The 26857-nt window shown below is 43.6% G+C and overlaps 1 protein-coding gene and 1 long non-coding RNA gene across 3 annotated transcripts in view; both read right to left on the minus strand.

Annotated features, from left to right (window-relative positions):
* SMAD5 (SMAD family member 5) overlaps nucleotides 1-7144 on the minus strand; it is a 34539-nt gene extending 27395 nt beyond the window's left edge. For both annotated transcript variants that reach the window (XR_004754344.1, XM_035338452.1), the window contains exon 1: nucleotides 7008-7144. The gene's annotated coding sequence lies outside the window, so the exon portion shown is untranslated. The remainder of the gene's footprint in view (nucleotides 1-7007) is intronic.
* Nucleotides 7145-11931: 4787 nt separating this feature from the next.
* The window catches only part of LOC118173681, a 36220-nt gene continuing 21294 nt past the window's right edge, over nucleotides 11932-26857 (minus strand). Inside the window, exons 2-3 of the long non-coding RNA XR_004754345.1 lie at nucleotides 13338-14515; nucleotides 11932-12251 (exon numbers count right to left, since the gene is read on the minus strand). This is a non-coding gene — a long non-coding RNA (uncharacterized LOC118173681). The remainder of the gene's footprint in view (nucleotides 12252-13337; nucleotides 14516-26857) is intronic.

Here is a 26857-nt window from a genome sequence, read left to right on the forward strand (position 1 = left end):
CAAAAATAGCATGTGGGAAGGATATACGAGGCAAAACCATTCTTCGTGTACAATATAATTTGTATTTCTGTTGCAGAATGTTTAACTACACCAGTTCTGAGCCACTGAAAACCTGGTGTAGCCATGGCTTCTGTTATCCTACTGAATCTTGCTATTAAATTTTTTTCTTCTGAAAAAATACTATAAATCGGGAAATGTAAAGGAATTTTATATACATATATATGTATATACACACATTATATTTTATATAATTAAGCCAGAAGGAAAGAACATGAAATCCCTTGTGTAAATTGACTCCAGGAAAAAAAAAAAAAAAAAAAAAAAAAAAAAAAAAAAAAAAAAAAAAAGGGGAGGTAGTTTGTAGAAATGGGGAAAATAGCCAGTGAGCCAAACTGGTTTCAATTTCAAATAAGTTTGAGCTTGGAAGATTTTTTTTTTTTTTTTTTTTTCTGGCTGAAAACCATGTGGCTTTTGATGTAAACAGAAGTTTTTAGCACTAGTGTACTCTGATCAGATCTATACAGAGGTCAATTAATAGACCAACAGGAAGGATATCCCTACTAAAGTTCATGACAAACAGTGAAGGTGCATGGGTTTGGTACAATTCAGTCAAAGAGCAGAGCTAACCGCCCTAACCGCCTTTGGGGACTTCCATGTATCTCTGCACCAGCAATTGTTCTACTTTGGCCAGGCAGTCCAGAATATGGGACCAAAAAAAAATAAAATAGGGCTGTTGGTCTTTTTCCAAATCTTTTGTGTAACTTAATTAATAAACCAAGTAACAAACAACAAATTGGCAGCAGCAGTTGAGGTGTTGTTCATGTGCCAGCCATCATGTCTCTACAAAACAAAATGTTCTCTTATTAAGAAGTTACAAAACAGTTGTATGTTGTCAAGTGAAGCTACGAGGCAGAGCTCTGATGTGCTTCTCCTGCAGAGGTTTTAGAGTTTTATGAGGAACACTGCAGGTGTGCATGCAAGCTTACGGGAAAACTCCCAAGTTTTCCAAAAGTTGTGCAAAGTTCCCAGTTTAAAAATACAGGGAAGTTAGGCATGTCTGCTCACAACACACCACTCCTCAGAAAGCAGTGATTCTTAAGCACAAGATACAGATTATTTTTGAGTAGAGTAATAATAATCTACCAGCTGAAAAATAGTTTTCCTCTTTTTCATCATTTTGTCACAGACTAGTTCTTTGTCTGATGTTAACTGGCCAATGACCAGCTGCAAAAGACAAGTTACCTGCTTGTAGTCAATGGGACAGAGTAAAGGATGAGGTAAATTACATTTGCTATCTCATGATTCAAGTCTTAAGGTCACAATAACATTAACACCACGTACACTTCTGTCGTCTACATACAAAGTTGTATGTAGTCGACAGAAGTTGGTGTACTCTAGTAACATACAAAGCTCAAGAAAAAGGTTGCAGCAAGTAGACGTAAGGCTCCTGCACATAGTTGCTGGAAATCATGTGACTACCTGAATTTGGGAAATTCATGAATTTCATAACTCATTTTTAGCACTGGCAAACCTAGATTTTTCAAAATACAGACATGTTACTCTGATAATCTAAGGGAAAACAACGAGCTAACTTTCTACTTAGCTAAACATCTTAATTACAATTGTGTGCTCAGATTCTGCAGAGACAGCTGCACGCGTTGATACATTTGCTCCGGCCTTGCGAAGTCAAGTAAAGTACAACTACCTGTTCCACATTCCTTTGCACACAGTCTAACACCAATGAAGACAGAAGACTGTCTTCTCATAAAACCTGAGCTGCTGTGCATGTTTCTGTTGGACTAGCTATAACCTTACAGTCTGATCAAAGTACGAAACGATCAACAGAAAAATGACCGCTTTGTATCAGGCCTTGCATGGTTGAGAAGCAACTATGAAGTTCAACAAGTATCTGAAATTCCATTATTTTGATTTTTCTCGCTAGATTTTGAATACGACCTCTACATTTCTTAATGAGATTTTTTGTTTGGTTAGAAATGAATGGTGTGAAAATTAAATAGATTGTTTGAATTATAAGGAAATAGTTTTGGGGAAAAAAAAAAAAAAAAAAAAAAGCTTTATTATGAAACTTTGGCCTTCCTCTGACTTCTAAAATGGCTGCATTGTTCAACTTAATTCCCTAGCAACTTTCTAAAGGGGGAGGTTTCTTTTTTTTAAAAAAAAAGGCAAAATAATATAATAAAAAGAATATATACATATATCTACAGTTACCATGTCTCTGCCCACATTAACATTTGCAAAGCTACTTTAAAACTATGTCAAAAAAAAAATCCTGCAGTGTGAAAGATGATTTGGATAATTAAATGAAATCCAGCTTCAAACCAGAATCAGGGGAAACGGATAGGATAGCTCCTGAAAGTTAGACTCTCACAGCTGTCAGCTGAGAAGAAATGGGGGAAGGGGGAAATACTTTGGAAGTTTTTTGTGTTTTTTTTTTGCAGTGGAGCGGGGAACATGCCATCCCTATTCAAAAATTTTCAGGGTGGGAAAGGCTAAGGAGGGGCTAACATACTATACATACCTTTACGTATATTTTTGAGGCAGAAAAAGAGGGTTATGTCTGAGCAGAGTTCAGCCAGTGGAAAGGGAGGTGGCATTCACTCTGGCCATTTGGTCCTCTTAAATAGCTTCGCAACTTACAGCATGCTGAGAACAAGCACAATAGATGGTAAGCGGCTGCCTCACAACAAGAAAGCAACACAAATGTTGTGTACATTACATCGCACATGTAAGAAAGTTAAATCCAAATGAAAAAAATTGCTTAGTGTCTGGAGGAAATGTATTAAAAATGTTTATCTGCAAGGCCTTTGGTGGTGTGGGCTACTGTGAACTTACCCTCACTGGCTCCCAGCCATTGAGTTCCCTGTTATTGTTACAGCCACGCTTCTGGAAATCTTACATTGCCCAACTCACACAGCAGTACAGAGAAGGGGAGGGAAGGATTACTCGTTTCCTGAAGATATAGATATAGGACCTCAACATGAAACTGTAGGTCAGGGGAGGGAAAGACAAGCTATAGTTCCAAGAGAATTTAAAGTTGCTGGCTTTTTTTTTACTGGACTGAACGAATAAATGACATCAAACAGCTGAGTACTGCTACATCTACAAAGATGTTTGAACTACAGACCTTGTTTAAATCAACTTTTCATACTCTACAGAAGAAAAATGTAAATATATTAGGGATGGTATATCTAGTTTAACAGATTTGAGAGTCAGCTAAAGGTGCAAAACTGAACACGCAATCCAACCAATAAAACGTCAAAAGAACAGACAAAAAAGTCAAAGTCCTAAGGAGGGTGAGAGGACAATGCAGGAAGAGTAAACGCGTAAGTAATGAAGAGAACATGGAGGCCTGTTGCAAAGTCCATATCAGAGTGTGAACCCTCGACCACTGAAACTTGTGCATAGCATCTGGTCAGGGCAAAGTACTGCTAAACTGGATCTGCTTCGCAGAATGGGAGGTGGAACCTTCCTGGAGGAACGGAAAAAAAAAAATCCCATCTGATTACCGTGAAGTAATACACTGCTTCACAGAGGAAACAATAAATAAAAGAATTTAAAATGGCATAGTTCCTTTGAATATTCCTCCACTGTTGCTAGTTCTCAAGACTGCTTCGCGGCTTGCATTTGCTATTGCTTCAGCGCTACATGGCCATACGGTGCTCTCACTGGCATTCTTCTAAATCGGTGATTTTCAGCCATTTCCAGAACACGACCTCCCATTAGAAGAACACTGTCTGGAGTGTCACCCACTGCTAAGCTCAGAGGGAAGGTAGCCCCCACCTCCTGAAAGCTGGCTGTAGCAACCGCATCAAAAGCCTGTAGGCAGCAGAAAGATACATCGTACGTCACTACAAGCTTTCTTCTTTTGTGTAAACTGTGATCAAAATTACTCACGAACAAAACTGTATTGTTTTCTTCTTAAAGATTTACTCACTTCCCTAGCACCTGTTTAACATCCTGCACCATTAGCCACCCTTGGAGCCTTCTGCGCACGTTCTTCCAATGTATTGCCAGCATGGACTCAGTTTTTCCCAGGGCTCTTGACTCCCAAGGCCAAGAGCTTCCCTGGGAGCCTGTTCCCTTTGAACGTGATTGGCATTTGGGTGGGACGCATTCTCTGTTTGGGACAGTGAGAAGATCTTAACACACAACCTCACATTCAATACAACCATCTGTTGACACAGTCGTGAGCTGGAATTCCATTTCTTGGAGCAATAGCTGGGACCAACATCCACAATAACTCTGCACTGAAAAGTTGTATTTGTGGCTCCATGGCCAAAACCACAGCGAAGCTATTTTTAACACAGCAGAGCTCTAAATAGTGGAAGCGCTAAAAATTTAGCTCACATTATGGGCCAAATTCTTCTCCTGGTTACACCCACTCTATGGAGAAGCTTGGATACAATAAACAGAAACACTCTCAAAGAGTGATTTAAAAAAACAAAACAAAACAAAAAAAAAACTTAGGAGTAAAATCAGTATTTTAAACTTTAATTGAAGAAAGGTACACATCCCACATCACTCCCTCTTCATGAAAGCAAGGAAAAAGGAACAATTTGAAACACAAGTCATCTGCTACAATAATGGTACCTATTATATTAAAGATAATGCTTCCCACTACATGTGCCTGGACCTACCTACAGGTAAAATCTCTCCAGTCATTATGCAGGCACTTTTGGCTTAGACCAGCGAAGAGGACACTGAGCGTTATCTGCATCTTGAGAGAAAACACAGCCGATGACTCTAGCGTATGAGTAACAAATCAGGTTATAATAGCTATACCTAGGCTTAATTACTCACAAGACAACTTTCTAACAGCACGTTATCACCCGAGGATTTCACAACACAAACCAATTAGCGATGGCAATACAGCCTACCAAAGCTTTCCCATGGCAGAGCTGACAGGACTTGACCTTCCCCTGTGTGCATCAGGTGTATTTCCACCGAAGTCCTCAAGTTACACCACAACGGGCCTTTACAACTCGTATTTAAATTTTGTGGCACGCTTGGGAAACAACTTTTTGTTTTCAACCCTCATGACCAAATAGTTGACTTTAATAATTTCCTCTACAGTATCCAGGTCTGCATATACAAGCATAGTAATACCTATCATAAAATAAAAGTGTTTTGGGGCGTAGTATGGTGCGGTTTGGGACAGCGTGTTGCAAGTTATTTGCTTCAGTTCACAAGAAAGCTATTCCCACAGAAGTCTTTTTTTTTTTTTAAAAAAAAAAAAAAGGGAACTGGATCATTTTCTGAAACAGAAAATAAAACTTATGGGAGAAGCCAATAAGTTGAGGAAATCTCTAGCTTCTCATAGTAATAGTCAAATGTTATTTTTCATTCAGGGTTTTATCACTGATGGGATTTCTTCCACTCTTTAAGCACTGCCCTATGACATATGTTTGGAAAAGAAATACAAGAAGGAAAATCTAAAGGCAAGGGATATATTTTCAATTTTGCTTACATTTTTTGCAAATCTGAAGTAAGTTGGCATTACTGTTATTATCCAAACACCTTAATGTTTCACATGGTAAAAGAAAAATTAGAAGTTCATAAACCTTTTGCTCCAACTGCTGAGATGGGCCCCATGTGAGGCACTGTCACTAAAATAGTTCACAACCTTAATTACAATTTACCACAGCTTGGGAATGACAGAATCACAGAATCATCTAGGTTGGAAGAGACCTCCAAGATCACCTAGTCCAACCTCTGACCTAAGACTAACAAGTCCTTCACTAAACCATATCATTAAGCTCTACATCTAAACGTCTTATAAAGACCTCCAGGGATGGTGACTCCAGCAGCTTCGTTGCCCTTCTCTGGACAAACTATAACTTTAACTGTACTTTGACTACAGGACAGTGTTCCTTTTGAGTAAAATACTTGAGTGAGATGTGAACTCACAGAGCCTTAAGTTTATCACCCCACACCTGCCTTCCCTATGAGTTCATTGAAACTCCAGCCAAAATTTAGAGAGCATTCTCTAAACTGATCTTAGGTACTCATGACAATGTACAAAATAGTAGAGAAAAAAGAAAAAAAATACTGAGCCAAGAAGCATCTCCTAGGGAAAATGTACTAACATTTAAGAAAGCTAACTGCTGCTATGTAACGTCATGAAGAACCGTGTTCTTCAGCTTTTAGCGTCGCTTTGGCTTTCTGTCTGCTGGCCTCTTATCGTCTCTTCCCGACTCTTGGCCAGGTAACCACTTCAGAGGATTGCAGTGGTACGTAGGCCACGGCGGGAGCGTTAGCAGACATGACATTTAGGATTCTTGAGGCGCTTTCTGATCATTTTTAGACTGTGAATGTAACTTCGGCTGCTACTGAGTAGGCTTTATTTTGTACCAGATTTTAGCCTTTGGAATGTTATGTTTGGATTGAGCTGGAGAAACGGGAAAAAATGCAATAGTTTGCTTAACCAACTGAAATAAAACTCCTAAAACAAAGCTAAACTGTTTTGTCCTTTAATGTTCATATTCCAGGCTGTGCATTGGCACAAAGTCCCTGCTCTTAGATCTGGAAGTCCCCACTTAGATTTGGGAGGGGGGTAGGCGAAAAACATCGCTGCCTGTTCTGGCTCCATTAGTGTAGCCAGCGAGAATTCCCGATCTCCGTACGCATTAAATAAATATTTAACATTTCAGGATTTAATCGGAATCCCAAAAGTTAAACAATAGCCTCTGCTATCGGTGTCACTATCTCAGGGGTTGTTTTCGCAGCCGTATATTTAGATCTTGGCCACATCGCATAGTTCCATTACGAATAGCACAATCCCCCCTTAAAAAAAGGAAAAGAAAAAAAAAAAAAAGGCAAACAAATAAAAAAACTCAGCAAAATCTACAAACTTTTATGAAGTGACGCCATCTCAGCAAGTCTCCTTCCCTCTGCTCGAAACAACCCAAGCGAGAGGCAGGCTCGGGGAGGAGGGGAAAAAAAAAAAAAAAAAAAAAAAAAAGAATAACAACTGAGCATAGCTTTACCTTCAGGACATTACTGCCGCTCCATTTTCTGCCTTTCCCTTTCGCTCCAGCTCCCTTGCAAGCGACGGCCAGCCCTCTGCCGAGCGCTCATCCTGGCGGCGGCGAGGAGAGGGGCGGCGCCGGGCAGGGGCTGAGCTGGGGCTGGTGCTGAGCTGGGGCTGGTGCTGAGCTGGGGCTGAGCTGGGGCTGGGGCTGGGGCTGAGCTGGAGCTGGGGCTGAGCTGAGCTGGGGCAGAGGCGTGGAGCTGAGCAGCCGCAGGCTGCGTGCATGCAGGGCAGGGAATTCACATTCCCGCTTTAGAAACTTTCTGCGATAGCGGCGTGGCAAGGCTATTTTTGCTTCCTGCCTTCATCCTGGAGTAATGCTCCTCGGTCCGCTGCAATGCAGCCATCTTTTGTGCCGTGTCTCTCACGCAATCCGTATCAAAAGCGCTTTGCCGGTGTAAATCGTGCCCGTGGCGAGGCTGGCTGATGGTTTTCAGTGAATAATTTATCCAGCGCAGTCTTCTCTGTGTGCAAAACGGGAGCAATAGCCATCGCAGTGCGCTGACCCTTTGCATTAGGTCGCTCTGCACAAAAAGCATAACATACACAGTCTGGATGCATTAAATGTGTATGTGTGTGTGTGATACATATGAATAGATCTATAGGCATTTAATGCATTTGATTGTATTTGTATGCATACACCCGCACCTCAAAATGGGCCAGCTTAATTAGGATAATGACCCTTTCCATGTAAAAAATACCATTATAAAGTATGAATGATCCTCATACCTGGCCTTCTAAATTTGCATTTTACCGCTCAGGATGTATACACAAAGTTGGCAAAAACAGAATGAGAAATATTTTAAAATGTAAGTCTGCAAAATATAGGTCGCTCTGTGACCTTACAGACACAACAGAAGTCGTGTTGACAGCAGAGCACTTAGAGGTTTCAAAGTCCAGTTAATAGGAACAGTCTGACAGCTGCACATCCTAGAAGAATCACGGAAAGCAGAAGATAAAATTCCTGTGATTAGGTGCTTGCAGACTCAAAGCATTTATTATTTATTTAATGAGATTATTATGATTATGCCTAATCATTAGCCATTATGTCTAATCATTAGCCATCGGTCTTCATGAAGATAACTGGGGTTGTGTCTAAATGATCAGCTCAGTCCTCTCAAAATGTTTCTTAAGAAACTTTGTGTCTCCCTCCCATGGGTTTTGTTCCCTTGCAGAGCTCCAGTTATCTGCCAGCATTGGAGCCAAGAGCAGACAGGAGGGTTCAGACACTCCTGTAAGGCATTCACAGAGAAGGACGAGCATGGCAAAGGAATTTAGACCTTGCAGATCACTGCAGGAGTTCTTTGAAGGATTTAGCCAGCAGATATTTCCTTGCATTCTACTTGGATTTCTCAAAGACCCTTGACAATGTCTCCCACCTTTCTCAGGGAAGAAAATCTGCCAGGGGAAAGGAGGTAATAGTCTCCCAAGAAGGTATAACTACTGAAAGAAAAAGAAGCTAATACCTGGTTACTGTTGACAGCAGAGGGAGGTGGAGTTTCAAAGGCACAAGTGCACATAATGGTTCAGCTCAACCTATTCCTGAGTGAGCTTGAGAAGGGAGTAAGGCAATCTGTGGATAACAAGATAGTTGGAAATAAAATAAAATAAATATAAAAACAAGACACCAACCTCTGGCTCTGGAAGTTCCTAGGTTGCAAAGTGCTGGGAGAGTATTCTGTGACATTACTGCCTGCCCTGTCCTTACAGACTTCCTCTGGGCATCCTCTGTGGCTTGTACTGAGGGGCCCAAAACTGAACACAGCACTCGAGGTGCTGCCTCACCAGAGCTGAGTACAGGGGGACGATCACCTCCCTGGTCCTGCTGGCTGCACTATTCCTGATACAGGCCAGGATGCCGTTGGCCTTCTTGGCCACCTGGGCACACTGCTGGCTCATGTTCAGCCAAGCACTGATCAACACTCCCAGGTCCCTTTCCTCTTCATGGTCTTCTAGCCACTCTGCCCCAAGCGCTGCATGGGGTTGTTGTGGCCAAAGTGCAGGATCCGGCACTTGGCCTTGTTAAACCTCATCCCATTCGCATCAGCCCAGAAATCCAGCCTATAACATTATGTACAACAAATAATATTGTTTTCAGATGTTCCTCTGGTCCATCTCACTTCCAGTGATACCAAAGCCATGCAATAATAAGAAATTTCCATTCAATGCTAAGGAACCTAAATTCATGCTCAACAGGAGCAAAACCTGGCTTTTTTTTTTTTTTTTTTTTATGTTTTCTTTGAAGACAAAATGGAAAAAGCTTTTAAAAAAGTCATATCCAAATATTTTGTTGTGACAGTGGCAAGATGGGATTGCAGCTGAACTTTTCCATTTGTCCATTCTCCTTCTTCCCTAAACTTGCAGGAAAAAATAATAAAAAAAATAAAAATAAAAAAAAAATCCAAACACCAATTTGGTACAGAGGTTCTCGGGTGTAAAAACGCAGCAGTTGCACTGAAGTTCCCCTGAACACCAACCTTTTGGAGTTCCGTAGAACAAGTAGGTGCTATTCTCTGCTACTAAGGACATGTTTCTGAGAAAGCCACACAATTCAACATGAAATAAGCTCTTTCCTGCCTTTCTGATACATACATAATCACACCCAGATTTTAATGTGTTCCTCTTGCAAATCTACTCTGCCAATTTATTGTATAAGGAACACCTTGATCTTCATTCTGTGATACAAATTTCCTAGAAAAGCTCTGAAATTAGTGCCAGTTTTTATTAATGGGATAGTTGGAATAGCAGAGAGAAAGGTACAAACCTCAATTTTAGCAAAATAGTTATTAGTGCTTACATTTAAGTGTGAGAATAATCTCTTTTTCATTCAGCAAAGTATTTATTTCTATGCTTTACTTTACTGCACACTTAAATTCAATTACCTTTATTTTAATCATGGGCTTAAGTGCTTTGCTCTCCCAAGATAATAAGACCATTGGCATTTCATTTAGCTCGCCGAGCTTGTTTTTAAGTAAATTTTGTACTCTCAAGCGCAAACTGACAAACATGCAAATAAGAGTTACCTTTTTTGCCTAAAGACAGAAAATGATAAACCCCATAGTTTTACAGTCCATAAGGGGAAACACCTAGACATGGAATAGATTTTCATTTCCCTGATACTATCATATTAATTGTCTGCTAGCAAAATACTGCCTTGCAAGCTGAGGTTGTACCATCTTTGATCTGCTTCTGTACATTAGCAAGGGCAGACTTTACCATTATTTTCCATTAAAATGAAGAATGTTGTTTGCTTGTTTGCTAGACAAAAGCAAATGTCTTTGAGACATTGTGGGCCATAGCTTCACTTGATATAAATTGGCACGTCTCTTTCATTCCAGTGGAATTACACTAATTTTACACCTCAGAGTACATCCCGGAGACTTTCCACGTCATGTATAAACTTGAATAGATTCTGTATCATGAGGTGAGATCATAATATTCAAGTGTTTCACAGACTTAAAACTATGAGGTCTGGGAATGCTTGACTGTAGCTAGTAAATAGAATATGGTCTGGTAATTAAGTGGGACTGATTATTTATAAGAAGAATAAGCCAGTTTGTAGGCAGAGCCAAAAAGCAGTTTTCTTTGCCATGGTACTCTTAATTAACACCTTTTCCCCACCGAAGCACTAAAATGCAAAATTATGGTTTTATTAAGTCTTACGTTGCTCAAAAAAGACCTTTCAAACTTCATTAACATATGATCTATTCACCAGTGAAGTGACCCTTTAAAAAAGAAGTAAAAGAACAATTGCAAAATTTGAACGTAAACCAACTTACACCACTGGCTAGAATATTCCTGACACAAATTGAGAACTGGCATAAAATAATGCCAATCTTCCACCATTCAATTTGAAAATAAATAAATTATACTATGTTGTATCAGTTGCTTCAATTAAGCTGAAATAAAAGATTTTCAGGATCTGCTAACATGTTTAGTGTTTATGGAATCAGACCGAGAGCACATCCAGCAAAATTGAATTGTCTGCTTTTCATGCAGACACTACTACAAAAAGTGATATTAAAAGAGGCTTGGTATTAAAAATATGTTGAATTTCTGTAGCATACTTACATTTTTATTTTTCGAGCACTGCTGCAATTATTTTCATATAAAAAAAATATTCTTAGCAGAAGAACAATGCTGAATGGCTATTAGGAGGACTTTAGGAAGGAGGCCTGATACCGTCAAAACCAAAAGTTTAGACAAACGCTTCGAGTCTTTCACGACCAATTTGGAGATCTGAGAAACTGCCTCAGCTCATGTCTACAAGAGCTGAAGGTGGCTGTGGATAGCAGCGGGTGCTGTGGGTGCCACACACAGCCAGGAGCAGGCCCAGCAGGGCAGGCTGGGCTGCAGGCGCCATTTTGTACCACAGGCACCATCTTGTACCACAGGCGCCATTTTGTACCACAGGCGCCATTTTATACCACAGGCCATTTTGTAGCCAGGCCGGCCAGGGGAAGTGGGGAGCCCGGCCTTCCTCTCCTGCCCCCCTCACTGCTGCAGGAAGCATGGAGGAGTGGTAGTGAAAGGAGACTAGGAGCAGCTTTCAACAAGCATTCGGGGTTTTCCCTCAAATTACAAAATGTCAGTGCTGTTCCTGGTTGCTCAGGACTTACAGTAAAAATGTTGAATGGAGTGGCTTTTCCAGGCCCTGCCCTTCTCCTGACTGACAAATACCTTTTCTAAGTTGAAGAAAGACTGGTTTGGGTTGGTGGAGGCCTGTCTTCTGGCTGACAGGTTCCTCAGCCTGCCTTTTTTCCTTTCCTCTTCCTTTTACAGGTTTCACACTGAGAATAGCATAAGGCCACGCATAGGCCTGAAACACATTATTTAGTCCTTTCCTCCAGAAGGAAAAAATAAAAATAAAAAACGTCTGGGGGCAGAATGATTTCAGGATGTTTGAATTCCTGACGTGGAAAACCCTGTGGTTAGGCAGAGATTATCCTCTTATTTCCACCAGTTTTACAACTTTGTAAGCATCGCTTCCTACCGGGTGGTTGTGAAGCTACATCAGGGCTCAGGGAGAACAAAGTGAAACCATCCCAGCCTCTGAGTACAGAAGGGCTTTTGGACCTCCATAAAAGTTCATTTCCTTGTTGTAAGCAGCAATAATTCAGGATACTTCTTCCTAGGTTCTTCACATTCAAACATCAAATGGGATGCACAGCCTCAGCCTCCGAAGTGTTTTTTATCTGCACTGCGAATCAGAGAAAAAGGCAGTAAAAGTTAATAGCTTTGGAACAAATTGTCATTTACAGCCAGCTCACCACTGATGTGTACCTGAACAATCACCTTGAGTTCATCACGTTCCGTGAATTCAGTGTTACTTTACTGACATTCTTATGTATTAAAGGCCAAGTATACAGATATACATATATATATATATATATATTTGGCTGAAGTCTTGTTCATTCTTTCTGAACAGGGCCTGATTAATTACAGCAGATTCCAGCTTCATATTAATGCACCATTCAGTGCCTCACTTTCACACACTGCAGTGCTACATCTGTGCCTGTTTCATGTTCTCAGTTAAACTGGAAGCAAAAAGAACAGATTGAAATGGTGCATTCCAAGTATCTCTCTCATAGCTTGCTTGCAAGCTGAATGGACCTTTTTGTAACCAAAAGGACCAGAAGCAGCCTCCTTTCCCAACCGGAAGCCTTTTTAAAATCTGGCTTTTACATTTCTTTATGGCAGCAGAGAGAAAAAAACACAGCCTATACTGATGCTGTGTCTGCAGGTTGTCTTTCATAGCAAAGGGCACAATGTGTTTCCCTGGCCAATGCATGGTTGTGCGAGAATCATACATTTTTTATCACTTTCAGTTATTGTTTCCTTCCCTCACCACAAATATTTCCCACAGTGGCACTGTTTTCTATTGGCCTCCTTACTCAGCCAAGCTAATAGTTAGGGGCACACTGGGCATTTTGTTATGCTTTTTTTTATGTTCTGGTAGGCATGAAAACACTCAGTAGGGATTCCATTATGTTTTAGCACTTGTGTTGAAGGGTGAAATAACTTCACAGCCTGTCAGAGTAGTGATGCATCATGAATAGTTCCTTCTTTATTCTACATATTTTTTATTTAAACATTCTTAGCCGTGTTTTGTAACAAGCTGCTTTCACTGTACTCGACTGTCTGGAGGAGGAGGATCTGTTTTAATTTTCAAATGACCATGAAAGATTGGAAAGAAGTAACAAACAAGAACATCTCTGTATTAAGTTATCAAACTTAGTCCATGGATCTGAGGCTGGAGAGCCAAATCTCTGCAAAAAGTTTTAACCTTAATTCAGTGTTTTGCTGCCCTTGTTTTCAGAAGTTTCTGTTGTTTTTACCTGGGTATTGATGTCTTCTCAAACTTTGACAATTTTGTCACTTCCATGATTTATTTAAAGACTGAATCTGTCAGAATTTACATAGGCAGAGCAAAGGGAGAACCAGGGTCAAAGCCCACAGTTTGTGCTCATTTGCCCCTTTTCACAGATAGTTGTCTTCAGAGCCTTGTCAACAGCAACTGCTTTTCCAACACCATGAAATACCAAATTTGCTTTTTTATTGTGTTGCTAGAACTCATCTCATTCCCACATTCAGCTGAATAACTGCACCCAGCCCCTGGTAATGCACATCTCCGATGAGTTCATTTTCATGAAACACCCAAACCATCTTTTTCAGTATCAAACGTGTGAAGGTCGTTTAGCCGCAGCGAGAATTGTTGCTTGGAAGCGGCTGTGACCGAGGTCAAGGATGTAGCATCGGCATGGGAGAAGAGGAAAGGGCATTTCCCTACTCACATTGCTTCTCACAGTGCAGTTCAAGCTAGAAGTCACTGAGTATTCCCAACTGTTCCTCAGCTTTTTAAAACAAGAACGTCAGTGACGGAAGGATTTTCTGTACTCACAAGATGAATGCAAGACACAAAAACTCTGCAGTATCTTCGCAGTCTGGCAGTGTCCTTCAGACTCACCACAGCTCTCCTTTGGGTTTACTTTTGGGATTTCTGTGGGGCTGGCCAAAGCCACCAAGCAAGATGGTACATCAGACTGGGATGACGTATCAACGGTAGTAGCACAGCCTTTGTTGTGTTCCCCTATGTGCTGACCCATGCTCATCAGTAAAATTTCTTGAATAGGCCATGACAATATACGTTCCCTAGAGGACCACCTTTAAAAACAGCTTACACACTAAATTCTAGAACATTAAGTTGAAAACACAGGAGGAATTTCTTCGCAGTACTTAAAGGGCTCTATCAGGGGCATCTGCTGTAGCTTTGCCCTAAACCCCACTGATGGTGAGCAGGACACGTGCTGCCGGAGGCAGGCTGAGAATCAGGTCGTGACTCAGAGCGTTGTTAGTCTTCCTTCCTTAGGGTTTCCTTCCTCCCTGTCTCCAGGAAGCGGGTCCTACACCAGCTTTCTGCCTGGAACAAAGGGCGGCCCCACCGCAGCATCTTGGGCTAACCTCCTGCAAAGGAAAGGAGTTCACTGTGCACGCAGTCCCATCAGTTCCTGCTGACATACAAGGAAAGGCCGGAGCTGCCCGGCTGCGACTGCTCGCTTTGATGCTACCCCTGGTGCGAACAGAGCAGCACGTCCAGGGGCTGCTCGGTAAAGCCAGACCTGGCCTGGTTCAAGCACTCTGTGCCAGACCCTTCGTTTCACTGGGCACCCACAGCAGCAGGATGCTGAGCAGAACGTGGCTGTGTTGTAAAAGGCAGGACGTGAAGTACAGAGACTGTAGCAGCGTGCTGGCTTGTGCCTTGCCAGAAGTCCCAGGCTGTGCCCACTGCGTGATCCCCTCCCGGGATCTGCAGACTCGCGTCCCCGTGCTGAAACCGAAGCCCTGCTTCCCAGCCCACGCACCATGACAGCTGTACTTTGGCTCGTACAACAGATACACCACGGGTCTTCAAATCCCATTCTCTGTTCCTAAAGTAAAACGCAGAGAGAAAAAAAATAATCAGTCCTTTGCACTTCAAAAAATATGGGAGTGAACTGGACCATGACAGCCCTCACTAAAGGGAAAGATGAGAACCCTCTCTCTAAACCTCTGTAGTCCTCTGTTGATTTACAAGTCCTAAAGACAAAGTTCATTAACAGCATTTCCCTTATGACTTGACCTGGGTTGGAAATATTTTTTCACCACTAGCTAAGAATATATCCTAAGAATGGTAACACAATATTTTCCTATCAACCCAGCAGAAAAAAATTCAGGATCAGTTAAAATAGATGGCTGTATGGATTCAGCTGTGTAGCGAGCTGCGTAAACTAAAGCAATGGCACTAAAATTATAGCAAGAAATTTTAAATAAGCAGTAAAACGTTTTGGCTCTGTCCTTATGTTCAATTTTCATTGATTTACTATAATGGGATGCATTGAAAGGAACCTTCTGCTTCAAATCCATAGTGAGCTATAACAAGGTTTCTACGACATGATGGCAAATTTGAGAAACAAATAAATAAATAAAAATGGAAAGCTCTGCATCATGAGCGTAAGACTGGCCTTTTAAGGATACCACGTAGTGCCTGGGTTTTGCAGAAGTGATTCAGTAAATTTAGCAGCCCAAAGTCAACAGCTTCTTGTTCTTTCAGCAGTTATGTGGTCTTAGGGAAAAATAAATAAATAAATAAATAAATAAATATCTCAGTTTTCTGTTTTCTCAGAATTTTGGGATTTTTTCCCCATTTTTAAAATATAAATCAGCAACTCTTTTACGGACCCATTTATTGCAGGAATAACTGTAAACTGCAGGATAAAACTGCTGGCTCAAAGAACTCAAAGGACACAAAGCAGACTTCGTGCTCCCTCCTGGCTCGCAGACGTTTTATCAGCTGGAAGAAAATTAATAACATCCCAGAAGTGATTTGCATTCACAAGCTCAATAAAAGAGAGGCAACACAGAAAAAGTAATCACACGGGAATGCAGGGAACATGAAAACCAGCAGGAGAAGACAGCGTATAGTCAAAACACAGGTGCTTCATCATCGTATTTTCACTCGAGTGGCCGTATCCTCGAATAACCTGCAGAGAAATCCCTGGAAGAGGTGGTGGTGGGAGGACTGTAGGGGATGTAGGAAACAATCTGAGGAGGGCACCAGGGGATCGGAGGCAGCAGGAGGGGGTGCGCTGAGCTTCTCAGTGACCCAAAGCTGCGAGGGCACAGGCTGGGCTCTCCGGTGGGTTACCTGCTGTTTTCTCAGAAGAGCAGGTAGGCCTCATGAGTGACACACGTGACAATTTTGGTGGTTTGTGAATAGAGAGGGAACAAAATAAACCCTTCAGGTCTGCTTGGCCCAGAGTTTTCCAGGTGCTGGTTGGAAAGTGAGTTGAGACGTGAGCCCTTGCTGGAGAAGGGGAGAGCAGAGGGCAGGGCTGCGTGCCACCGTGCACAGTGGTTGCAGCCACCACGAAGAGCCATGTTCCTAATGCCGAACATGTTGGCACTAAATCACAACAAAACAGACTCCAGAAGTCTAAGAGCATCTAAGAGCATGCACATTGCTCTAGTTACGTGCAGCCTCCATCATGGCAAGAAAGGTGCCTGAATAGCCAGGGCTGTAGAAGAACAGAAGTCATGTTCGCTATTTTACCATCCCTGATCAGAAGAAGGAAGGAGAGAAACCATGTATGCTTACAATTAGAAGCCAGGGGCCTGATCCAGAGTCTATTGAAGTCAACAGAAAGGTTTCCATTGACGTCAGCGAGCGCTGGGATGGGCCCCCAGAGCTTCGCTGCATGCTAACAACATCTTGCCTGTTGTCAGCTGGGGCTCCGCAGGGTGAATTTCAGTAGTTCGGATGCCCCGGCTCCCTCGCCCTGTGCTATGGGTACAAGGGCAGCCTGCAAGCAGGGAGCCGCAGGTTTTAGGCTGGTTCCGAACACAAACCAAGCAGCAGCACACTGTGCAGCAGCCTTGGGCTGTGCTAAATTAATGCCATCTGCTACTGGCCTTCCTCCCCTCGCCTCCTCCCACCTCCTCCCTCAGGGGGCTCCTGACAGTGGAGAATAGCTGGAGTACAGTCACAAGCCTCACGCCTCTTCCTGTCCCTAACACACCCTTTACACCCTTTGTTTCTCTCTAAGTGTCATGGGTGGAGTAGGATCCCAGTACGCTGGCTGCAAACCAGCTGGCAGCATCTGGCCGGCCTCGGCCCCATTCCTCCCAGGCTTGGAGGACCTGAAGCAGGCAGAGCCTCAGCTCTGCAGTCTCTGGGGGTTAATTTTTTTTTTTTTTCCTTTTTCCCCACCAGAAGAGGAGTTATTTTCAGTGACATCACTGCCCCCCTGGCTGAAAGCTTATGAGCTTTCCAAACGCAGAGGAGAATTGCAAATGCCGTGTGAAATCTCCTCTCGCCCTAGCTTGGAGCCTTTGCCAACAGCCCTCGCAGGGGAAAGCTCCCACTGCTAGGCTGAGAGTTCAAAAGGTAGCAGCCATTTCTCACCATGAGTGTTTGGGAAATGCAATTGAAAGTAAAGATCCTAATTACATTTGGCATTTCTAATAGTCAGTCTCCCGCTAAACAAATGACATCATTTGTGGCATTGGCAGCAAAAAGAGCCCACTGTAAAGAGACTGTAAACAAGAGTCCCTCCAGACTCAATCTGCTTTAACAAAAGGAAGGGGAAGAGGGGTGAGTCTTGCTCAATGACCACGATGCTCACATTTTTCTCCAGTATTAAACATGTTCTGATACCTCTGCAAAACAGTTTGGAAATGGGGAAAAACATGCTCAGAAACGGGGACCTTTGGCAATCAAGGAAATTGCCGCACTCGGCTGTGCAGCCGCTCGGGCTGAGGCCATGGCGGCTTGTCTGGATCAGAGCCTTGTCAACCTCAAAGATCTGTGAGGCTGGGGAGAACCTCCTCTTGGTTATCGAAAGCTATATTTGACATGTTGATGGGATGTCTCTTCCAAAAGAGGACACGCAATTCACAATTCCTCTTGAAAATAATAATAATTAAAGCAGTTTTCTTCCTCGTACAACACCGCGTGCTCTTTGCCCTTCACGTGAGGGCGTCACAGCTCCCGTCTCCATCGAAGTTGCATTTAAACCTATAGAGAGCTCCCTCTAGAGAGGAGCAAAGAGGCTTTTCCCCAGCACGGAGAAACTCCCCACAGTTTCTGTGTAAAAATGCATCAGCACGGCCTTTGGTGGGAAATACCAGTGAGAGAACGCAGGAGCTGCGCACAAAAACGTGGTTAAGGGAAAAGGCAAAAATTCCCCCTCTTATTAAAAAATAAAATAAAATAAAAAAAAAAAAGATAAATTAAAAAAACAGATGGCTGTATTTCAGTCTCAGTCTATTTTCCAGAAATACCCACAGCCTGGGTCCTGGGGCTGTGCTGGGGTCAGCACAAGGCAGGAGGATCCTTCAGAGCTCTCCTTCCCTGCTGGCAATCCTGCTCGACCCTGCTTAGTTTGTCATAGTTGAGGGCATCCCAGCATGAAGCGGTGTGAACACAGACCATTAATTGTAACAGGATGTGGTTAGAGGCTTTTTGATATCCGCATGCCCGTAACTGTAACCCGTATTCAGCTGTTTTCAACCCTCAATGCAAATAGAAGTAACATTTGCATCCAGATTGCCTTCAGTGCATAGATGTGCTGGGTGATAAGTTAAAACTACAGCGTAAGGGGAATGCCTATCTTTTCCATGTCAAATTTATTTATTTTTTTCTCACCAGGTGCTGGAGATAAGTGCCCTCTGTCAGATTTCTTCTTAGGCAGCTGCATTCACTGCTGCAGAAAAATAACGTGAGTTGAACCCTGATCTTAATCCTTTCCCACTGCTTAATTCTTGAAATTGCTGTGCCTCGACCAGCTTCTTTCCTCTAAGGAAAGATCTCAACCTGCTCTTTTTCCTTTGCACAAGCGTGACACACACTCTTGGTCCAGGCGTATGGAAATATCCCCTTGCCTGCAAAGTGAGATGGGTTCATAATGTTCTTTTCTCGTATTAGTTGAGTTGCATGACACTCTCCGAACCTCATGCGAGCCCTTTCACGGTAGTTAGGCCTCATTCATGGGAGCACTCGCCTTGCTGAGTGTGAAAGAGGCCATTTATGCCTAATAATGATAATAACCAGCAGTTGGAGGCTGGGAAAAGAAAGGAAAATAAAACGCCACAGAAGTTTACAGGAAAGGCCGCTCAGCGCTGCCAGGAGGGTGAGGAGGTCAGACATCTGGTGCTCGGTCCTGCTCTGGATCACAGGCAGGAATGCACGGCCGCGGCGGTGGGGCTGGGCCGCCTGCCCCGGCCGGGGTGCTGGTGGCCGGCAGGGCCTGGGGCGTGTTGCCCTGGGACCTGCTTCCTTTGGGGTCCCGCAGGCAGATCCTCCTGCCCGGCCAGGCTCCCAGGAATGAGAAAATCTGGCACAGAAGAGGAAAAACGCACCCTGAAAAAATCACGGAGAGTGAGCTGGGGAGAGGACTACAAAGAAAGTGTTTGTGAAATCCCTCAGAAATTACGCTATATTTATCCTCATTAACCATTAAAAAAAAAATAAAATATAGTGATTACAGTGACCTGCGTGCACAGGCTGCCAACGTTCGTATAAAAACCATGTGTTTCTGGGAAGCCAACTGCAAACCACCTTGCCCCTTGTAGGTCCTGCTGTAAGGGGCTACAGACATTACTGCTTTATTCTGCTCCAGCAAAGCCCAAAATTGCAAATATGTGGGAACTGCGAGTATGAAATCCATGGCTCATTCCGGATACATGGAGCTCACCCAGATGGTGGTATCTGGACCTCTGCACGTGTGACACATGCAGACCGGGGTGAAGCTGCTTTCCGTTTCATGGTAGAATTTGCAAATGCAAATCACCAAGCAGTGTCCTAGCATCTTCCTGCTGTAAAAGCAACAGGACAGACCTCTCATGTAGGTGCAAGTCACTGAAATATACAGAGTAGCAGGACCTACAGTTTCCTAAAACCCAGAATAATGCTTGAGTTTAACCTTCAAGGGCTCAGCAATCCACAAGAGAAGGAGTATCTTATTACCAAACCCTGCAAGATCTTGGAATGTTTTTCCTTTGGTGCTGCAATTTCAACAGCTCCGGCATTTATTGTAAGCTATCTCAAACCTTCACTGTGTTGTTCAGTTTACGTTCATCTCCATCTATTTTTAACCCCCCCAAAAAAAAAAAAATAAACTCAAAAGCACATTGGAGAAGTATGGTATTCCTCCTGAGTATCATAAGACTGCTTGATCACATCTTTTCCTGGCACTTAGTTCATTGGTTTATGAATTATTTTGCTACACTGAGTGCATAGTTGATAGTTTAATGGTCGAAAGTGATTGTTCTTGAAATACGGATGGAGTTGTCATGGTAATGCATTGCCACGAAGATTAAGGCATGCTTAAATTAAGGCATGCATTGAACTCTCAGTTGTTTTAGCTACTCTTTCCTTGCCATGTTTGGAGAACATCATATCTAGTGAAATCCTCCAAGACGTCTTATTGGATTACCCACCAAGCAGTGACTAACCAACGCCTTGAGTCACCAATTTGCCATCCTTGGAGTCAGGCCAGTCACATGCAGCATGTGCCCCGGCCCTCTTGAGCAGGCAGGACAGCCATTGGGCTCCAGCACTGTCTGTTTTGCAATACCAGGAATTCTTTCCACCCCCTTTGAACTAAATCTCAAGCAGATGAATGCTCCGCTGGAGCGTTTGGCTCAAGGACATGCAGGAAGATTTTCAAGAGTGGAGAGATTTCAGACAACAAGGAGAGCTGGGTTTCGAGGGTTTGATTTTATTTTATTTTTTAAGAGCTTTAAAAACATCATTAGCAGTAGATGGGGTTTAGGAGGCTTTCAGACTTGTTGAAAGCGTCATCCTCAGAGTTGCCTCCTACACACCTTATGCAGCAATTTGTTAAGAAAAAAGTCACCACAGTGGTGATTTCTATCAGAAACGCTGACAAAGAAGGTATTAGTCAAGTGTAGAGTATATTTGATACCTCGATAGCATTTCTGACTTGAAAGAGATCAGCTGACACCAGTTAAATGTCTGGTCATGTGTGACCTGTCGCTGGGGATTTTCATGCAGCGTGTCCTCCCACTGGCTCACTGACAGGGGCTGGGGGAAGGATGAAGCATCATTTCCCCAAACCCGGTTCCCTGTAACCAACCCGCTCCAGTGTTTGTGGTAGTTCACAAAGATTTAGTCTGTGCCTCCCCATCTATGCACAGTGGTGAAGAACATATAGTAAAGCCTTATCTTTGACAAAATGTGTGTGGGAAAGGAGCATTATTGCCAGTCCCATGCAGGGTCTCTGCTTGTGTTTCAAATACCAGCACGAATTTAAGAGAAATTTCCAGACACTCAAAAAGAAAAAAAGAAAAAAGAAAGAAAAGAACTAGTTATTAATATGTGAAAATACAATTTTCAGAATTGCTTAAATAAGACAGAAGCCCTATATTTATTTCTAAAGCTCTTATCACTTTGGAGGAAGCAAATCCACGACAATAAGCATTTGCAAAGAAAACTGTTGTAAAATCCACTAATGCACAGTAATAACACATTGCGACTGCAGTCAACACCTTTCTCATCAATCCAGCAAATAAATATTCACTGCCCTGTACGTGATCTGCAGCTTGCAGCAAAGATGACCCCAAGCACATGGGAAAAGGATCAAAACAAAAATCACGTGATGATTCTTAACAGAAACTGCATTATCCATGGAAGAGACAAACACACATGGCCTTCAGATTCTCGTAAAACAATACCAGGGCTGCATCAGGACTGAAACTGGGAAAAGCAGATGCTGCCCAAAGAAGAATAAGCTGGAGATGTTTAACATGCACAGCACATATCAGGAAATCATAGTGCTTTCATGTGAGCTGAGAAGAGCTCATTGCAAGCTCATTACAGATAGCATTGATGAACCTAATGAGGGAGAGACTCAAGAGGCAGAATTCCGAGCAGGGACTGTAGGCTCGCTGGGGCTGGCTGAGTAAGCCCTTTCATTCACTTCTCCTGGAGACAGAAGCAAGCTACAGAAGTGAGGCCAGCCTTAGGGTCAAGAGCTACCAAAAAAAAAAAAAAAAAAAATCATAGGAACAGTTCTCCAGAATTTCTTCTTAAGAGACCCCATTATCCACAGCAAGGACTAGAAAACTTCAGGTGGTGCTCATTCACGGAAAGAGTTGCGCAAGGCTTGAGGGTCCCTCAGGCACAGGGGGGAGCACTCCCCTGCCCCCTAAACTGCATTTTTGAATCCTTCAGAAATGTATTGAGTTTAACCCTTGCATTTGTTTCTCTAAGGGTATGAAAACCATCTCTAGCTTCTAATGGGTACCAAATCCATTGTTTTAGCTAGAAACTCATATTAGTATTTGGGCCAGAGGAACAGACTAGATGATCCACAGAAGTCCTTTTTTTCCACAGTGGTTTCCATAATTTTATAAACCAGTTGCAACTCTCATAGACCTTTAAAAGCATCCAAGAGCAAGTTTTGTGCATTACAGGCCTGTGCAGATCATCCGGAAGCTAGCGGTGTTATTCCTATGGACAAGTACATCTTAACTCATTTTGTTTCATCAGAAGAACTATTCCTGATGCACAGTAACACACGTGGAAAAATTTCACTGTGCTTATGGCTGATATAGAACTAAAACACACTTTCTGGCTCAAGCATGAAGTGGCAGAGAAATCACATTAGATAAAATGGACAAATATTTTGGGTGTTCATGTGGGCCGAGCGTCCTGGAGCAGGGTGCGGAACTTCAGGTGCATGTGCAGTTGGGCATTCACTGTTTTCCATGTGCACAGTTTACAAATGGGAGAAAAAGAAACCTCCATGTTCAACCACAACTACCTCCAGAAGGTCTGTTCACCAGATTTCAACTCCTCCATTCTAAGAAGAACACAAAGGCCACCACATTTCCTCCACTGTCATCACCTGCTATGAGGCGTGCTGTACCCATGGCCCTCCAGGCATGTCCACCAGGCTTTTCCAGAGACACCGCAGTGCCATGTGAACATCAGGTGAACAATGGCAAAACTCAAGCCAAAAGTGACAACAGAAACAGCTGGGTCCTACGGAAGGGAGGTGACTGCGCCGATGATGTTGCTGTTGGCCACGGGCCCTGCTACAGGGCAGCTGCAGCGCCTCGTGGGGAGTGCAAAGGCCACAGCTGCCTCACTTTTAGGATGCAAACTGTGCCTGTCGAGGTGAAGGAAAAGCAGCTTGTACCCTGAGTCTATTCTCACCCTTCCTTCCTCTTAAAGGAGGGGGGGGGGGGGAAACACTCCCCCCACATAGAAAAAACAGACAATTAAAATGTTGGGGCTGTGCTTTGTCTATAAGTTTTGGGTTTTTTGTTTTTAATCCATCTGGTATTTTAAAGTAATATGCCAGGGGGTGTTAATTATCCCATGGGCATCAGATGAGGCCAAAACCCCCCTCCTCGCCAGCAGTGTGAAAGCGCGCTGACAAGCACCATTCACACGGTTAACAGCGCTGGCGTGACGTGCGAGCTGCCCGCCAGAGAAACACGTGAAGCAGCCACTTGAAAAACAAAATTCCCCACTTTCTTGTGCATGTGGAATGAGCATGATTTATCTGGGAAGGAATTTGCCCTCAGTGTTGATCTCCTTAAAAGAGACTGCAACTAAAATAGCTACAAGGCTGTTCAAAAATTAACCAGTTGTCGTGTACAGGGACTTTCATGGATTTTCCCCACGTGCCAAGCCAGGCTCTTCCCAGCGCTGGTGTCAGTGCCTCATGAGCCCTCATCCCACAGGGATGAGTGGGGTAAAGAAATCACCACTTTTGGGTGATTTCTAATGCAGGAGGCCCCAGCAGAGAGCAGGGTCCCAGCTGGGAGCAGGCCACAAAGGCCCAGGCCTGGGGCAAGGCCTGTGGTGGTTTGGAGGCAGGGCTGGAGCCAGCTGACACAAATCACTCCCCCAGCCAAACAAGGAGGATCGCAAAGCTCAGGAAGCGGGATTAGAATCACAATTTGTTGGCACAGACGGTGTTGGCTTCGTAGCATTTGCAAAACCTAACGTGAATTGCTGGGGGTAGGGGGGGGGGGGCCACCCAACCAAAAGCCTCCCAAACAAAACAGTCTCTCTTTTGTAGGTTCAGCGTACAAACTCTCCCACACAGCCAGGCCCTGAGCTTTGGGCCAAGCTTGGCTTCCATTTCCAAAGCAAAGAAGCAGCAAGGCAGGGGTCAGGGCCGGGCTGCTTGGTGACCATGGGCAGGGACAGACAGACCATGTCCCCCCCACGGCCTGCAGTGCGGTGCAACAGATTTCACGTCCTTCTACTCCTGTTACTCACACAAGTCTTCATTTCAGTCTTTTACATTGAAAAAATAAGAGTTCATTGAAGAGTTTTAATGAGCCTTTAAAGACATCACTGCGAGGAGTGCTGAATTAACCTGCCAAAACAGCATTACTGAGCTCCTGGAAATTCATGACAAGGAAATGCATGTTTAATGTACCTCATTTAAGCCATATTATTCAGGGGAATCAGCAGGTGTATTGCTCTGAAGCACACGAGACGCTAATGGAGACAGCGTGCAGTCACTCACCCTGTGCCTTTCTAGAACTGAAGAAAAAAAGGAAAAAAAAAAAAAAAAAAATACTCTCCCCCCCCCCAGAAAAATAGTTTTTTTTTTTTTTTTTTTTTTTTTCTCCTTTCTCCACACACAGGACAGGTCTGTGTGCAAAGCAAGGGGTAGCAGACTTGGTCAAGTCTCCTGCCGTGCCAGGGACAGCCCAGAGCCCATCTACTCCTGGCATTTCAGACCCAGACCACGACCCTGAAAGGCCTGATGTCCCTGCTCCCTCACCTGGGAAGCACTGTGATGCCTTCAAGCCCTTAAAACTTCCACACGTGCCCCAAATTGCTGCCAACCCCGCAGCCTCGCTTTCCCTCCTGCATGAAAAAGTGGGAGGTGGACGACGTGGCTTCCTGATAGAGCGCCTGCACCACCAAACTATCAGCAGTTATTTGTGAGGGCACATTTTTTCCACACTGCAGGTAGAGGTGCACAGACAAATTACTGAAGATTCACTGATGCTGCAGCACGCTGCCTGAGCGGAAGGGGAACAATTCTGGGCTTTACTTCCAAAACTGCTCCATCTGATGGCGAGCTGATGTAAGACACAGCTAGAATTTTAGAAGCTAGAGCCCAGGAAGCCCTTTGCTACCGGCATCCACCTCAGGATCCAGCTCCTTTCATAGCATTACAGCAGGGAGCAAACGCTTGCACCCAACAACTGTCTTCTTCAACAACAGCAGTGATTCACCGAAATAAATCCCTCTATGTTTAGTTCCTGACATCTTTATTCCTATGCTGCTTCTCTACAGTGAAACCTTTCTAACAATGTGGACAGCACATTCTCTCTGAAGACATATCTTGCACAGAAACAGCAAAGAAATTGCCCATCTCTCTGAGTGAAAAAGGAATAGGAATAGCTACAAGTTGCCTGTCAATACATCTTCACTGGAATATAGAAAATTGCTCCATTGTTTAGGAGGCTGTGGAAAACCTGGCAGACTACAAAAATACTGAGATGCTCTTATCACAGTGGCTTGAGTGCATAGAAAAGGAATGGCATGAAATTGCCCAAATACAGCCGCATCTGGAAATGCCTGCAAATAACAGTGTAATCCCCAGACTTTGGAAAAGAGACATCCTCCACAGAAATGTTTCTGGGCACATGGGGGCCAGAGGGGTGACAGGGCCATAAGAAGTAGATCTTGACCAGCTTCATGGCTATGGAAACCAGCACGGGAGAGCTCTCACCAGCTGGCCTCTGCTCACTGTCCTGCTGGCAGCAAAGATTGGGATTTCAAACAGAGCCTCTCACGTGTGCTGTAATGTAAGATGATGGAGACAGTTGGAAGAGATAAGAAGGGGGTTATTCTCCTATTTTCCATAATGTGAATTAGGAGATGAGGACACCTGTAAGCACAGCAGCTGGAAGCAATAACACCATGTTCTCCATTTCAGAGTTTCTTACTCAACGCTGAATAGGACAATCCTTCCTGATGCCCTGCATTCCCACTGCTCAGTATTCATGCCCCTTTTCCCCCACTTCTCTTCATTTCCACACAGCTGTTGGCAGAGCAGTGCCACCAACGGGGAGGGGACAGCAGGAGCCGATGGGCACGAGCTCCCCGGCCCTCCATGCTGAGGGTTTCTGGAAACAACGCTGGATTGCTCCCACTTACTGAAACAGTCGTGGTTTTTACAGCACCATTTAAACGACTTCCTCAGGAAATTTCACAGGCACACTGGCAGGCATTGATTTCAAGCAGAAAATAACCCAGCAGGAAACTCAAAGAGGAAAGATGTGCTGTAATTATATCTCTTCGGGGCTTGCAAGACAGAGGAAGACAAGACATAAACTAGCACATGCACCAAAGCTATAATGTGAAGCAATGCTGTAATTAATACCATCAAAGCTTTCAGAGGGCTTTTCTTACAACCAGAGTTTCGATGCCTAAGCACACAGTTATCCCTCTGCTTACACACACAAACTCAGCAGAGTCGTTGTTAATTGGCACGGACTGTCTCATCTCTCCGCAATCCGGTTAAACAGACACAAGCAATTAAATACCTGTGATGATTTCTGGCTCACAAAAAGGGCCTGGGATGCAGCTTAGGCTTTCACTCCATTTCTAGAAATAAATGCTTTAACAGAAGAAAACAGCACAATGAATGTAGGTAACGGCTCTGAGGTCTGAAACTGCTTCACACCGTCACAACAACAGACACTCCTTCTATGCAGCTTCTCTCAAATCACCTTTTCTCAGCCAGTTTAGGATCTGCACACACA

Source organism: Oxyura jamaicensis, chromosome 13 (genome assembly GCF_011077185.1).
Source record: "Oxyura jamaicensis isolate SHBP4307 breed ruddy duck chromosome 13, BPBGC_Ojam_1.0, whole genome shotgun sequence".
Lineage (NCBI taxonomy): Eukaryota > Metazoa > Chordata > Aves > Anseriformes > Anatidae > Oxyura > Oxyura jamaicensis.